The sequence below is a fragment of the Mauremys mutica genome, chromosome 4, assembly GCF_020497125.1.
Source record: "Mauremys mutica isolate MM-2020 ecotype Southern chromosome 4, ASM2049712v1, whole genome shotgun sequence".
NCBI classification, from domain to species: domain Eukaryota; kingdom Metazoa; phylum Chordata; order Testudines; family Geoemydidae; genus Mauremys; species Mauremys mutica.
The window spans coordinates 64,252,442-64,266,230 of NC_059075.1; the positions used below are offsets into that span (position 1 = coordinate 64,252,442).

A 13,789-nucleotide genomic window follows, 5' to 3' on the forward strand; every position below is an offset into this window, starting at 1 on the left:
ATCTAGGGGAAATGGCATATAACATGGCCTACAACTCCTAATAATCTAAGTTAAAATTACATTCTACTGCTCACAAATGCAGAAGTTTTATAAAAGTACCATTTTGAGAAGTGCAGTTACACTACATGCCATCACTTTTCTGTGGTTGAAGTCACTTTTGGTGTGTGAGTATCCCTTATAAACACAAACTTTTATTAACATCTATATTATAATGGTGTATTACCATGGTGACCAGAGGTCCTAGTCAGGTACATTGCCATGCTCTGCACTGTACAAATCCAGATAAAGATAGTTATCCCATTGTATGTTATTGATTGATTGACTGTTATGGTTAAAAACAGCTGCAAACCTGTGTTTTTGATGCCAAGGGGGTTCAAGCAACATTGATGCCATACAGGCATTATAACATTGTTTCAGTGGCTCACTATCCAAGGGAAATGTGGTTTGGCCAGGGGTATGGCCAGTGAGTTCATTCAAAGCACAGACAGGTGGTAGGGATAGGGAAGGGATAGCTCAGTGGTTTGAGCATTTGCCTTCTAGATCCAGGGTTGTGAATTCAGTCCTTGAGGAGATCATTTAGGGAACAAGGGTTAAAAATGTATCTGGGGATTGGCCCTGCTTTGAGGAGGGGGTTGGACTAGATGACCTCCTGAGGTCCCTTTCAACCTGATATTCCATGATTCTGTACAAACACTTCAGAATGTGTATTGACTATGCCATTGGCTGTAAGAGCAGCTACAGCCTGGCTTCATAGAGTTTGAGATGGATGATTTCTCACCCTCACATAGCTGCAGCTAAAGCTCTTTATTCCAGTTTTGCCTATAACATTAGAATTTAGGTCTAAGTAAACAGTTTATATTTATGCAACCCTAATGTAGAATATTGTATGTGAACCAAGCAGGCTAATTAGTTTGTTAATACAGTGCAAGGAATTTTTTAGGGCTGGAGATGCTGCTATAGTATTAAACTGGTATATTATGTAAGCAGGAGAGCTATGTAAAGTAAATAATTAATTGCCTCATTGTGCAATAAAAGAGTATAGCTTCTTATTGCAGGCATAATTACAATTGTTATATCAGAAAACAATGTTACAAATCATATAAGTAAACAGGAAAAGATTATGAGATCTCTGTTAATGGAAAACACCCTATTAATTTGGAGGTGCTATATCTCAATGACTAGTGGTGATGGAAATTAAACTAGGCAAAGGTATACAATATATTCAAGTATTTAAATAATGATCTTGTCACTCAGTGCATAAGGACAACCCTTTTGTGGATTTTTTTAAATGGAAACACGCACAAAAGGCATATGATATATACAGCGGTGTAGATTTCTTCTTGTAACCAGGTCAACTATTATATAGTTCACATTATAAAATCTGCATTAGGGTTAACAGGATTCAATTAAATAGTATATTGATTTCAGGGCATGAAAAAAATGATTTTTTTTTTCATTTTTCTACCTCACATTTTCAAAGGAGAAAAAATCTAAAGCTTGTTTAAGAGCTAGCAAATTAGAAATCATTTGAAACTGCGGTAAATAAATCTTTACAAGAGGCACTTTCAGAGTTATATCGTTGGCCGTTCCTAGTTCATCTGAGATTAACACATTAACCTGAGCTCCTTCCAAAGCATATGTTCTTATCTTTTAATAATAACTGTATTTGTAACTGCTTGGGGAAGTACAATTACAATTTAAAGAAAATAATTTTAAGGAAAATTATATTGAAGGAAATAGAATAGATTACTCTTATTAACACATAGCATAATACAATTATAGCAGGTTTATTAAAATTATACTACATTTTCATAAGGGAAATATGAGCTATTTTGGAAAATGGATTCCCTCCACAAAATCACAGTAAATGACACACACCAGCAAAATTCCAAGGATATTTAAGTAACAGAAAAGATTAGTCAACACTCACTATTAGTTCCGCCAGCAGCTTCATTCCAACAATGCTTACTGGCAGTAATAGCCTGGGGAGAGAGATCCCTTGTTTACAACATATCTATCCTGCTCAGTGGCATTTCAGGAGAATGGCTTACCATACCACTTGCATAATGGGTCTTGAATATTCTTGTTGTTGGAGTTTAACTAATGTGATATGTTTCTGGTATATAGGTTTACAAATTGGTGTCATCATATCTAAACTGCTCCAACCACCAAAAAAGTAAATTGGTATAAATTATAATAATATACAAGATTGAGTGGAATTGAGCTGTGGTATATTTCTCTTAACATGTTCTGTAAAACTACCGAACAAACATTTGAGTAAATGTATGAATAAAATGGTAATTCACAAGAGAAAATCCATGTGGTTATAAAGTGTTACACCTGCCATTCAGTATTAAATTAAGAAATCACGCAAACCTTTAACCCATCATGTCCAAAACAGGTGGTTGTGTGCTTTAATATAGCTACTAGATCCTGGCTCTGGGGATTATTCACTTATTGCCCTCTCACTCTATTCTGTTGCATTCAGGGATTAAAGTGTAAATTATTTCCAATCTGTTTGGGAGATTGTGTTCAAAACTGCTATTATTCCCATATCTGCCCATTGTTCAGGGGCAACTGGCAACACAGTGGTGAGTACCAGGTATCCTCCATTCAGAAGTGTGGGATACGTGGTCTCTGGGCAGCAGTACTGGATATAATCTTACAATCAATTTTAGAGTCAGCGGTAGAATAGAAAAGGCTGGTGGCTTGTCTGCTTGAATGATTAGTTTGCCGCAGGCTGGGTGTGAATCTACCCCCCACTAGCTTGCTGCAGACTGTGTGGAACCTACTGATGCACATTAACAGTTTATTAGTTTTCTTTGACCTAGTCTCATTTAAAAGAGAACTAAATTAAAGCAAACTAACAGGTTATTAATCCACATAATCAGGATCCTCACAGTCTGCAGCAAGCTAGTGTGGGGCAGATTCACACCCCAACTTTCTTCAAACTAAATGTTCATTGTAGACAAGTCCTCCGTGTCATCTAGTTTATCCCCATCCCACTTTGTAGGATTGATACAGTATGCACTAATGTATTTTGTCCATAGTCAAACAGAGCAATGTCATCAAGTTGTGACTATAGGCCTTTGCTTTGCTTGGCAAATAATCCAACAGATGCAAGGTTTCCTAAGAGTTTACATCTCATCTTGACAGCAGGTTGGGATAAAAGGCTCATGTGATCTGGTGTTTTTAGGATAAAAAGGTAAGATACAATATCTTTTATGCAAAGTCACCTCTTGGTGACATGGGTAGTCTTTGGTATATTAAAAAATAAAAAGTCCATCTGGTTCAGCTCCCTTAAAGTAGGGGAGGGATAGCTCAGTGGTTTGAGCATTGGCCTGCTAAACCCAGGGTTGTGACCTCATTCCTTGAGGGAGCCACTTAGGGATCTAGGGCAAAATCAGTACTTGGTCCTACTAGTGAAGGCCGGGGCCTAGACTTGATAACCTTTCAGGGTCCCTTCCAATTTTATGAGATAGGGATATCACCATATTAAAAAAAACAAAAACAAAACACCACTTTCAGAAGTGGTATGTCAGGTCTTCATTTATTCACTCTAATTTAAGGTTTCATGTGCCAGTAATGCATTTTAACATTTTTAGAAGGTCTCTTATAGAGTCTATAATATAACTAAACTGTTGTATGTAAAGTAAATAAGATTTTTAAAATGTTTAAGAAGCTTCATTTAAAATTAAATTAAAATGCAGAGTCCCCCCAGACTGGTGGCCAGGACTCAGGCAGTGTGAGTGCCACTGAAAATCCGCTCGCATGCCGCCTTTGGCACATGTGCCATAGGTTGCCTACCCCTAGCTTAAACCGTTGTCACCATTATAGGCCTTGTTCTAATCAGTTTCAGTGGAGCAAATGTGGGTAGTGGTAGTGTAGGAATGAGAGTCAAAACTCCTAGTTTGAACCATGGCTTAACCACTAACTTGCTGTTTGTCCATGAGTCAATCATTCCATCATTTTGTGCCTGTATTTTCCCCATCTGTAACATGGAAATAATCAAATTTATCTACCTCATGTGGGTGTTGTGAAGCTTAAGTACTGTGTAAGTACAAAATATTACTGTAGATAACACACGATGCATGGATCATATTGCTGAAAAAAAAATAGTGAAAAATTATCTTTTTTAGATGTTCACTTGTTCAAAATAACTCAGATTTTTTGGCAAATATTTCCTCCATACAGTTTCTCATATACCATTGATTACATATTTATCACTTGGCTCTGCAGTTCCTTAAATGGATATCATCTCCATCTATTTGTTATGTTCCCACACACACACACTTACAATTGAGACACTGATTTATGGCTCCAATCCTACAAATATTTATGCACTTACTTTACTTTAAGCACATGAGTAGTCATATTAACTTCAGTAGGACTAATCATGCTTAAATTGAAGCACATGCAAAAGTGTTTATAAAATCAAGGCTTATATATCTATATAAAAGTTTAGAATTTTAGCACCTGTCACTGACTGCGTTTCTCCATTACTGAGTTTTTCCATTATATGTGTGTCATACAGTAGTTTCTTCCAGTAATGTGCAGCGGTAGTCCAAAAAGCTAACAATGTTGAGAATCATTAGAAAAGGGATAGATAATAAGACAGAAAATATATTGCCTGTATATAAATCTGTGGTTTGCCCACATCTTGAATATTGCATGCAGATCTGGTCGCCCCATCTCAATAAAGATGTATTGGAATTGGAAAAGGTACAGAAACAGGCAACAAAAATTATTTGGAATATAGGAGAAATTAATAAGACTGGGACTTTTCAGCTTGGAAAAGAGATGACAAAGGGGGGATATGATAGAGGTCTATAAAATCATGACTGGTGTGGTGCAATTAATAGCAGCAGGTTTAAAATAAACAAAAGGAAGTATTTCTTTGCACAATACAGAGTCAACCTGTGGAACTCTTTGCCAGAGGATGTTGTGAAGACCAAGACTATAACAGGGTTCAGAAAATAACTAGATACGTTTATGGAGGACAGGTCCAAGAATGGCTATTAGACAGGATGGGCAGGGGATGCAAAACCATGCTCTGAAGTGTCCCTAGCCTCTGTTTGCCAGAAGCTGGGAATGGGCGACAGGATGGATCACTTGATGATTACCTGTTCTGTTCATTCCCTCTGAAGGGTCTGGCATTGGCCACAGTTGGAAGAGTGGATACTGGGCTAGATGGACCATTAGTTTTTTTGTAGTAAGGGCTATCATTTTAATGATTCTTCACAGTTCAGTGGTTCATCTACCCTTTTGATGTAATATGGAACTGAAAGAACTGGTTTTCCCATTAGAAAACACTGGAAATCAAAGTTTCAAAGCTGGTGTGAGTTCTGTAATTTGAAAAATAATTGAATTAATTTAACATTTTTTAACCTACTGTTAAATTATTTAAAATGTTTATTTTCTTGCCATCTGTCTGGATAGATTTGAATAATAAAATTGTCAAGATAGTGGCTTCCTGTTTTACTGTTAATTATGTTTAAGACAATTAAAATATATTTTGGGTCTTGATCCTGCTTGCACTGACATGAGTGGCAGTTTTGCCTTTAATTTCAATGGGAACAGAATCAGGTCCTTTGTGATTTAGTCTTCTTTGTAATCAGATGTAATGATTATGTGTTTTTTATTATTCTGATGTTTGTGACTTGCCAAAGACCATAAAGCAAGCCAGCAATAGCTGGGCATAGAACCATATAGTCCTGGTTCCCAGAACTGGTCTGTGTTTCAAAACAAACAAATAAACAAAAACAGAAGAGGAGAGCTCAATTGCTGTCATCATTGATAGGCAGAGCACCATCACTGGAGCTGGAGGAGCCTCCCAGTGAGAAAGCAGGGTTGGCTCATGGGACATGCCAATTTCCCTCCCCATCTAAAGAATCCTTCATGTTCCCGGATGAGGCTGTCACTAAAGTCCTGACACCAGCTGTCCGATTTTATGGTCTTACAGGAGCTGCTCTTGAGGATAACAGATACTTTGACATTGAGACAATGGTGATCCAATAGAACACATACAAACTGTTCGACGTTGTGACAGAATACACCCCTATATTCACACCCTACACACTATTGTAATAATTGTTGTACAAGGTATGCCTTGTAGAGTATCATTTGAAAACTCATAATTTGCTGGTCAATATTGTCCTGATAAAATCTGTAGCTATGGGGATAAAGTTATAAGATTTCCTTGTATGATGTTATTAATATGTTCCAAACCCCACAGCCCTGCCTATGCAGAAGTCAGCAAACAGGTCTTTCCTAAACAAAGAAATATGTGCTTGTCTTAATTTGCATTTAAGCCATAAACAGAGTCATCAAGTGGGAATGGAAAACAAAGAAAGCTCAAACAAGTGAAAAGGAATATCCAGCAGGGAATATCCTTCTACATTGACTCTTTGTCTCCTGGTTCTCACCTGAAAATGATTTTCAAAAGGAGTACTGAAACTATAAACAGGAAGGGCAAACACCCCAATGAGCCCCATCTCTCTCTCCCTGCTTGTCATGTTCTTTGCACCCGGGAAAACAAAAGGAAATAGCCATTGGATTCCTGATCTGAACAGTTTGGTCAGTACTTTTTCTGGAAGCATGTAGTGAGAAATTTTGCTTGAATCTAATATTGTTTGTTAGGCACTAGTAAATGTTTTATCTTTATTTTTTGTAACCATTGCTAACTTTTATGCTGTATTACTTGTACTCACTTAAAATCTCTCTTTGTGGTTAATAAACCAGTGTGTTTAAGTGTCTGGGTAACTTCATTTATCATGATAATTTGGTGTATATTATTCACTTAAAGGTATAACAAACCTAATATTTTTGGACTGTCTGGGAGAAGGCTGGACAGTGCAGGACATATATTTCTGGGGGAAAAGTCCAGGACTGGGTGTGTATTGAGGTCATCCTACAATATAACCAAGACCTGATGAAAGCTAGGGTCTGACTGGCAGGTTACAGTTAAACAAACACATTTGGAAATGGCCTGCATGCTGATGGCCAGTTGTGAGAAATCCAGGTTGGAAACTGCAACAACAAGGCATTGTAAGGAACCCTAGGTTACAGGGCGCAGGTGACACAGGCCTCCACTGGTCTGGATTATACCTCGGTATGTCACAGACATCCTCAGCTCCTTGGTGTCCACAAGAATTGCCATTCCAATCAGTGAAGTCCTACTGGTCATCCTGAAAGGTTTGTGGCACACCCTGGCCTCACTTTTTGCAATTTTGAAGCAAGTGGAAAAGCACTACCAAGTCCCATCTAAGGGCTTAAAACATTTCTGTGTGCATCCAGCACTGTTGTTGCTCATTATCTGAGGTCCAAGACAGAGGGTACGTCTACACTACGGGATTATTCTGAATTTACATAAACCGGTTTAGCAAAACAGATTGTATAAAATCGAGTGCGTGTGGCCACACTAAACACATTAAATCGGTGGTGTGCGTCCACAGTCCGAGGCTAGCGTCGATTTCTGGAGCGTTGCACTGTGGGTAGCTATTCCGTAGCTATCCCATAGTTCCCGCAGTCTTCCCCGCCCCTTGGAATTCTGGATTGAGTTCCCAGTGCCTGATGGGGCAAAAATCATTGTCGCGGGTGGTTCTGGGTACAGCCTCACCCCTCCCTGAAAGCAGCAGACAACCGTTTCGTGCCTTTTTTTGCTTTGTGAACTGTGCAGACGCCATAACACAGCAAGCATGGACCCTGCTCAGCTCAATACTGCAATCATGGATGTTTTAAACACCTCGCGCACTCTCGTGCAGTATATGGTGAACCAGGACCTTCAAACCCAGGCGAGGAGGAGGCGGTTACGGCAGTGCGGCGATGACAGTGATGAGGACGTGGACACAGAATTCTCTCAAACCGCGGGCCCCTGCGCTTTGGAGATCCTGATGGTAATGGGGCAGATTCTATCCATTGAACGCCGATTTTGGGCCCGGGAAACAAGCACAGACTGGTGGGACCGCATTGTGTTGCAGGTGTGGGACGATTCGCAGTGGCTGCGAAACTTTTGCATGCGTAAGGGCACTTTCATGGAACTTTGTGACTTGCTTGCCCCTGCCCTGAAACGCCATAATACCAAGATGAGAGCAGCCCTCACAGTAGAGAAGCGAGTGGCGATAGCCCTGTGGAAGCTTGCAACACCAGACAGCTACCGGTCAGTCGGGAATCAATTTGGAGTTGGAAAATCTACTGTGGGGGCTGCTGTGATGCAAGTAGCCAAAGCAATCACTAAGCTGCTGCTACGAAAGGTTGTGACTCTGGGAAACGTGCAGGCCATAGTGGATGGCTTTGCTGCACTGGGATTCCCTAACTGTGGGGGGGGCGATAGATGGAACCCATATCCCTATCTTGGCACCGGAGCACCAGGGCACCCAGTACGTAAACCAGAAGGGGTACTTTTCAATGGTGCTGCAAGCACTGATGGATCACAAGGGACGTTTCACCAACATCCACATGGGATGGCCAGGGAGGGTTCATGACGCTCGCGTCTTCAGAAGCACTACTCTGTTTAAACGGCTGCAGCAAGGGAATTACTTCCCAGACCAGAAAATAACATTTGGGGATGTTGAAATGCCTGTCGTTATCCTGGGGGACCCAGCCTACCCCTTGATGCCATGGCTCATGAAGCCATACACAGGCAGCCTGGACAGTGGTCAGGAGCTGTTCAACTACAAGCTGAGCAAGTGCAGAATGGTGGTAGAATGTGCATTTGGCCGTTTAAAGGCGCGCTGGCGCACATTACTGACTCGCTCTGACCTCAGCCAAACCAATGTCCCCTATGTTATTGTTGCTTGCTGTGTTCTCCACAATCTCTGTGAGAGTAAGGGGGAGACCTTTATGGCGGGGTGGGAGGCTGAGGCAAATCACCTGGCCGCTGATTACGCGCAGCCAGACACCAGGGAGATTAGAAGAGCACACCAGGAAGCAGTGTGCATCAGAGAAGCTTTGAAAACGAGCTTCATCACTGGCCAGGGTACGGTGTGACTGCTGTGTTTGTTGATGAACACCCACCCCCCTTGATTGATTCATTCCCTGTAAGCAACTCACCCTCCCCCTTCGAGTACAGCTTACTTATGCAAATAAACTCACTATAGTTTAAAAAGCATGTATTCTTTATTAATTCATTATAAAAAGAGGAAGAGAAGTAAGGGTGTGGTTTGGGAGGAGGATAGGAGGGATGGAGAAGGCCACTAAAAAAATTTCACAGTAATGACAGCCTTCTGGTTGGGCTGTCCACGGGGGTGGAGTGGGCGGGTGCACGGAGCCTCCCCCCACGCGTTCTTACACGTCTGGGTGAGGAGGATGTGGAACATGGTGAGGGTGGTTATACAGGGGCTGCAGTGGAACTCTGTGATCCTGCTGCCGTTCCTGAAGCTCCACCAGACGCCGGAGCATGTCAGTTTGATCACGCAGCAGCCCCAGAGTTGCATCCCGCCACCGCTGATCTTCCTGCCGCCACCTCTCATCTCGGGTGTCCCTCCTGTCCTCACGTTCACTGGCATCTTTCCTGTAATTTGATACCACCTCCTTCCACTCATTCAGATGAGCTCTTTCCTTGCGTGTAACTTCCATAATATCCGAGAACATTTCATCTCGCGTCTTCTTTTTTCTCTGCCTTATCTGGGCTAGCCTTTGGGATGGAGTAGGGAGGCTTGAAAAATTTGCAGCTGCATGAGGGAGAGAAGTATTTAAAAAGATACATTTTACAGAACAATGGTTATACTCTTTCACAGTGAACAGCACTATTCACCTTACATAGCACATGTGATTTCACTACAAGGTTGCATTTTTCATCTTAATACTGAGTGCCTGCAGCTCTGGGGTTACAGATCTCACAGACACAGGTCCGGGCATCAGAATTCAGCTTGCATGCGGCCATGGTAAGCCACTGTCTTTCGGCTTCTGCAGTGATTTACCTCTCCCCCCAATGCATAACTAATACCATGCAAGCTCACTGCTAATCACCACCCTTCCCCCCCCGCGTGGCTGGTAGCTGGGAAGATCCCCGCTGACCAAACGCGAAAAAGATCATCGGTATTTCACTCCTCCCCTCCCCCCGCTTGGTTACGTGCAGGAAAGGATTTTTTTTTAAGCTGCTGCAGTCCACGAACCCAGTAGGAAAATGGCCATCTCTGTGTCCCCTTACTTAAATTCCTGATTTTCAACCAGGTTACCCTGAACGATATCACTTTGCTGAGGATAACACAGCGAGAAAAAGAACGGATGCTTCTTGAATGCCAGCAATCACCGCGACCATACGCAGCTATGCTTTGCCATGCAATGATACCTGATTACTTGCTACATGCATGGCGTGGTAAAGTGTCCTACCATGGTGGACGGAACAAGGCTGCCTTGCCCAGAAACCTTCTGCAAAGGCTTCTGGAGTACTCCAGGAGCGCTTCATCGAGATGTCCGTGGAGGATTTCCGCTCAATCCCCAGACATGTTAACAAACTTTTCTAAGTAACTATACTGTCTGCGAATGCATCCCAAGTCCTCAGGGCAAATCAATCATTAAAAAACGCTTGCTTAAAAAACAATGCTTGATATTTGCAAAGGTACACTCACCAGAGCTCCCTTCCATGGCGTCATTGTCTGGGATAGTGGGTTGGGAGGGCAGGGAGGGTAATTCCATCAGGGTGAGAAAAAGCTCCTGGCTGTTGGGGCTCACGGAGTGCTGTGTGCTCTCTGCAAGCTCGTCGTCCTCTTCCTCCTCATCTTCCCCGTCCGCATAATCCTCAGCCGTGGCAGAGATTACAACCCCCACCTCGGAATCCACGGACAGGGGTGGGGTAGTTATGGCACAGCCCCCTAAAATTGCATGCAGCTCAGCATAGAAGCGGCATGTTTTTGGCCCTGCACCGGACCTTCCGTTTGCTTCTTTGGTTTTCTGGTAGGCTTGTCTGAGCTCCTTAACTTTCACTCTGCACTGCAATGAGTCCCTGCTGTGGCCTTTATCCATCATAGACTTTGAAATTCTTTCAAATACTTTTTCATTTAGTCTTTTGGAACGCAGTTCTGTTAGCACTGAATCCTCTCCCCATATAGCGATCAGATCCAGTACCTCCCGTGCAGTCCATGCTGGAGCTCTTTTTCGATTCTCAGGAGACCATTGTTACCTGTGCAGATGAGCTGTGCGTGGTCACCTGTGCTGATGAGCTCTCCACGCTGGGGAAGCAGGAAATGAATTTCAAAAGTTCGCGGGGCTTTTTCTGTGTATCTGGCCAGTGCATCAGAGTTCAGAATGCTGTCCAGAGCAGTCACAGCGGTGCACTGTGGGATACCACCCGGAGGCCAATACCATCGATTTGCGGCCACACTAACCCTATTCCGATATGTTAATCCCGATATTAGCGCTACTCCTCTCGTCGGGGAGGAGTACAGAAACCGATTTAAAGAGCCGTTTAAATCGATATAAAGGGCCTCTTAGTGTGGACGGGTGTGGCGTAAAATCGGTTTAACGCTCCTAAAACCGGTTTAAACGCGTAGTGTAGACCAGGCCAGAACCTGATCTACTAGGAAGGCCTCAAAAGGAATGTAAGGAAGAACTGAAAGACACAATGAAAGAAAGGTAGATGATACCCAAAACAGTGCTATAAGTGGCAACAGACAAGTCTGATACAGCTACTTGGTCCATGACCAGAGGGGTCATAATGCACAAGGCTTCTTTGCTACAGGAGCCTGAGATACCTAGAGAAATCCAGATGGGAATTGAGGATTTAATTTTGATGGCATGGACCTATTGAGTACCTGACCTGAAGGATTCAATGGGCATGTTCAGATCCCTGAGTATTTATACTCCAGTGCTGTACTACAAGCCTTTCTGGTTACAGTCACCTCAAAGACAGAGAACACTGTCTTATTCCCATGTTATCCTAGGAAGCCCTGGTCATCCTCCTCCATTGCACACCAGCCTCCCTCTCAGAGGCATCAGGTTGCCAAGATGGTTGAGAGCTACACTACAACCACCTCAGAGCTGACCTTAAGAAATCTCCTTGCCCACTTTTACTGAGCATGGGCAGACATTGCAGGCTACAAATCGGTGTGGACATTGTCACCCAGGTCTACCCCATCCAATTCCTTTGCCTGCCGTCTCCCTTTCCTATTCCCCCTTAGGGACCTTTCTCACAAAAGCCAATTACAAAATGAAGTGATTTTTTTTTGCTTTGTCTAGGAGCCATAAAAAAGATTCCATAGGAATACACTGCCACCTCAGATTCAGGATATTAAAACTTGCCTCCATTATTCCATCATTTTAGGCTCAGGGCTGGTTTGTGGCTTTTGACTTATAAGACACATACTTCCACATTTCCATCCACCTGGCCTGTAGAATGTACCTGAGATTTATCGTGGGGCCTAATTACTATGAGTACAATGTACTACTTTTTGGGCTCTCCAAGGCATCAGGAGTGTTGCTGTAGTGGCAGAACACCTCAGGGAAAAGGGCATCACATCTATCTGTATCTATGACCGGCTGATCAGAGGCAGATCATAACAGGAAACTCTGAAAAGCCTCAGCTGTGCCCCTTCTCTGTTTCCCCTGCTGGGCCTCCTGGTGAATTATGAGAAATCACCCTTCTCATCCCATTACAGATGATAGAGTTCATAGGTGTCAGGATAGATTCCACGACAGTGAGGGCATACTTAGGACAGATTCTTCTGACTTCAGTCTTTACTGAACGTGGTGATACCTGGCTACAGTAGTATGGACTTGCCTCACATTATTAGGCCATATGTCCACATGTACATATATGATGCCATTTGCCAAACTTTGTCTGAGGCCCCTACAGCTCTGGCTCAGACCAGTCTACTCTCTTACAAAGGATCACTGAGCAAGACAATTTTAATTCCACCTCATATCCTGATGGTGCTGACCTGGTGGTTGCCCCTCAACAATGTCCAAGAAGGGGTACTGTTTGTGACTTGCGATGCAGGGCATTAGTCACAGATACAACAGAGATGGGCTGGGGAGCCCACCTGGACCACATAAATACAAGGGGTATGGTCCACAGAGGACACAAAACTACACATAAACAACTTAGAACCTTGAGGGGGCATTCTTCCCGGTCCTATAATACTCTATAATGAAGATAATGACAGAATATGTCAGCAAAGTATGACATAAACAAGCAAAGGTGGGTCCTCTTTTTTCCCCTCTGCAGGGAAACAATCAAGCCATGGAACAGGTGCTAACTACATGGAATAATTCCAATAGCCCTGCACCTTCTGACAGATTTCCTAAGAAGACAGTCTGTCACCAACCATGAGTGGTCATTGTTGAAATCCATCACCAAGTTGTTATTCCATCAATGGGGGGATTTGGTAATAGACATGTTTGCCACCAAGGGCCATGCCAAGTTCTCACACACTTCTGTTCTAGAGGAGGCATGAGCCTGGTACCTTTGCCAGATGTCTTCCTTCTACAGTGGAATCAGGAACTCCTTTATGCTGTCCCACTACTAATCCCTAGAGTGATTTCCAAGGCCAGACAAGACCAAGTCAAAACTCATTTTCATAGCTTCCTACTGGCTGAGGAAGTTGTGGTGGATTGATCTACTACAGATGTGTTTGCAACCATATATCAGGCTTCCAGACTGCTGAGACCTTTTATCACAAGATCAGGGTCAAGTATTCCATCCAGACGCAAAGTTGTTACAACCGACAGCCTGGACGTTGGCTTGGTGAATACTATGGAAAAGGACTGCTCCTTACTTATTCAGGAGATACTGGCACAGAGATGGAAGCTATCTATGAGGAAAATGTACTTTTCCAATTAGTAAAGGTTC

The 13,789-nt window shown here is 42.7% G+C and overlaps 1 protein-coding gene across 3 annotated transcripts in view; it reads left to right on the forward strand.

The window, feature by feature from the left end:
- MIDEAS (mitotic deacetylase associated SANT domain protein) overlaps positions 1 to 13,789 on the forward strand; it is a 111,645-nt gene that overhangs the window by 1,534 nt on the left and 96,322 nt on the right. The gene's annotated exons all lie outside the window — the stretch shown is intronic.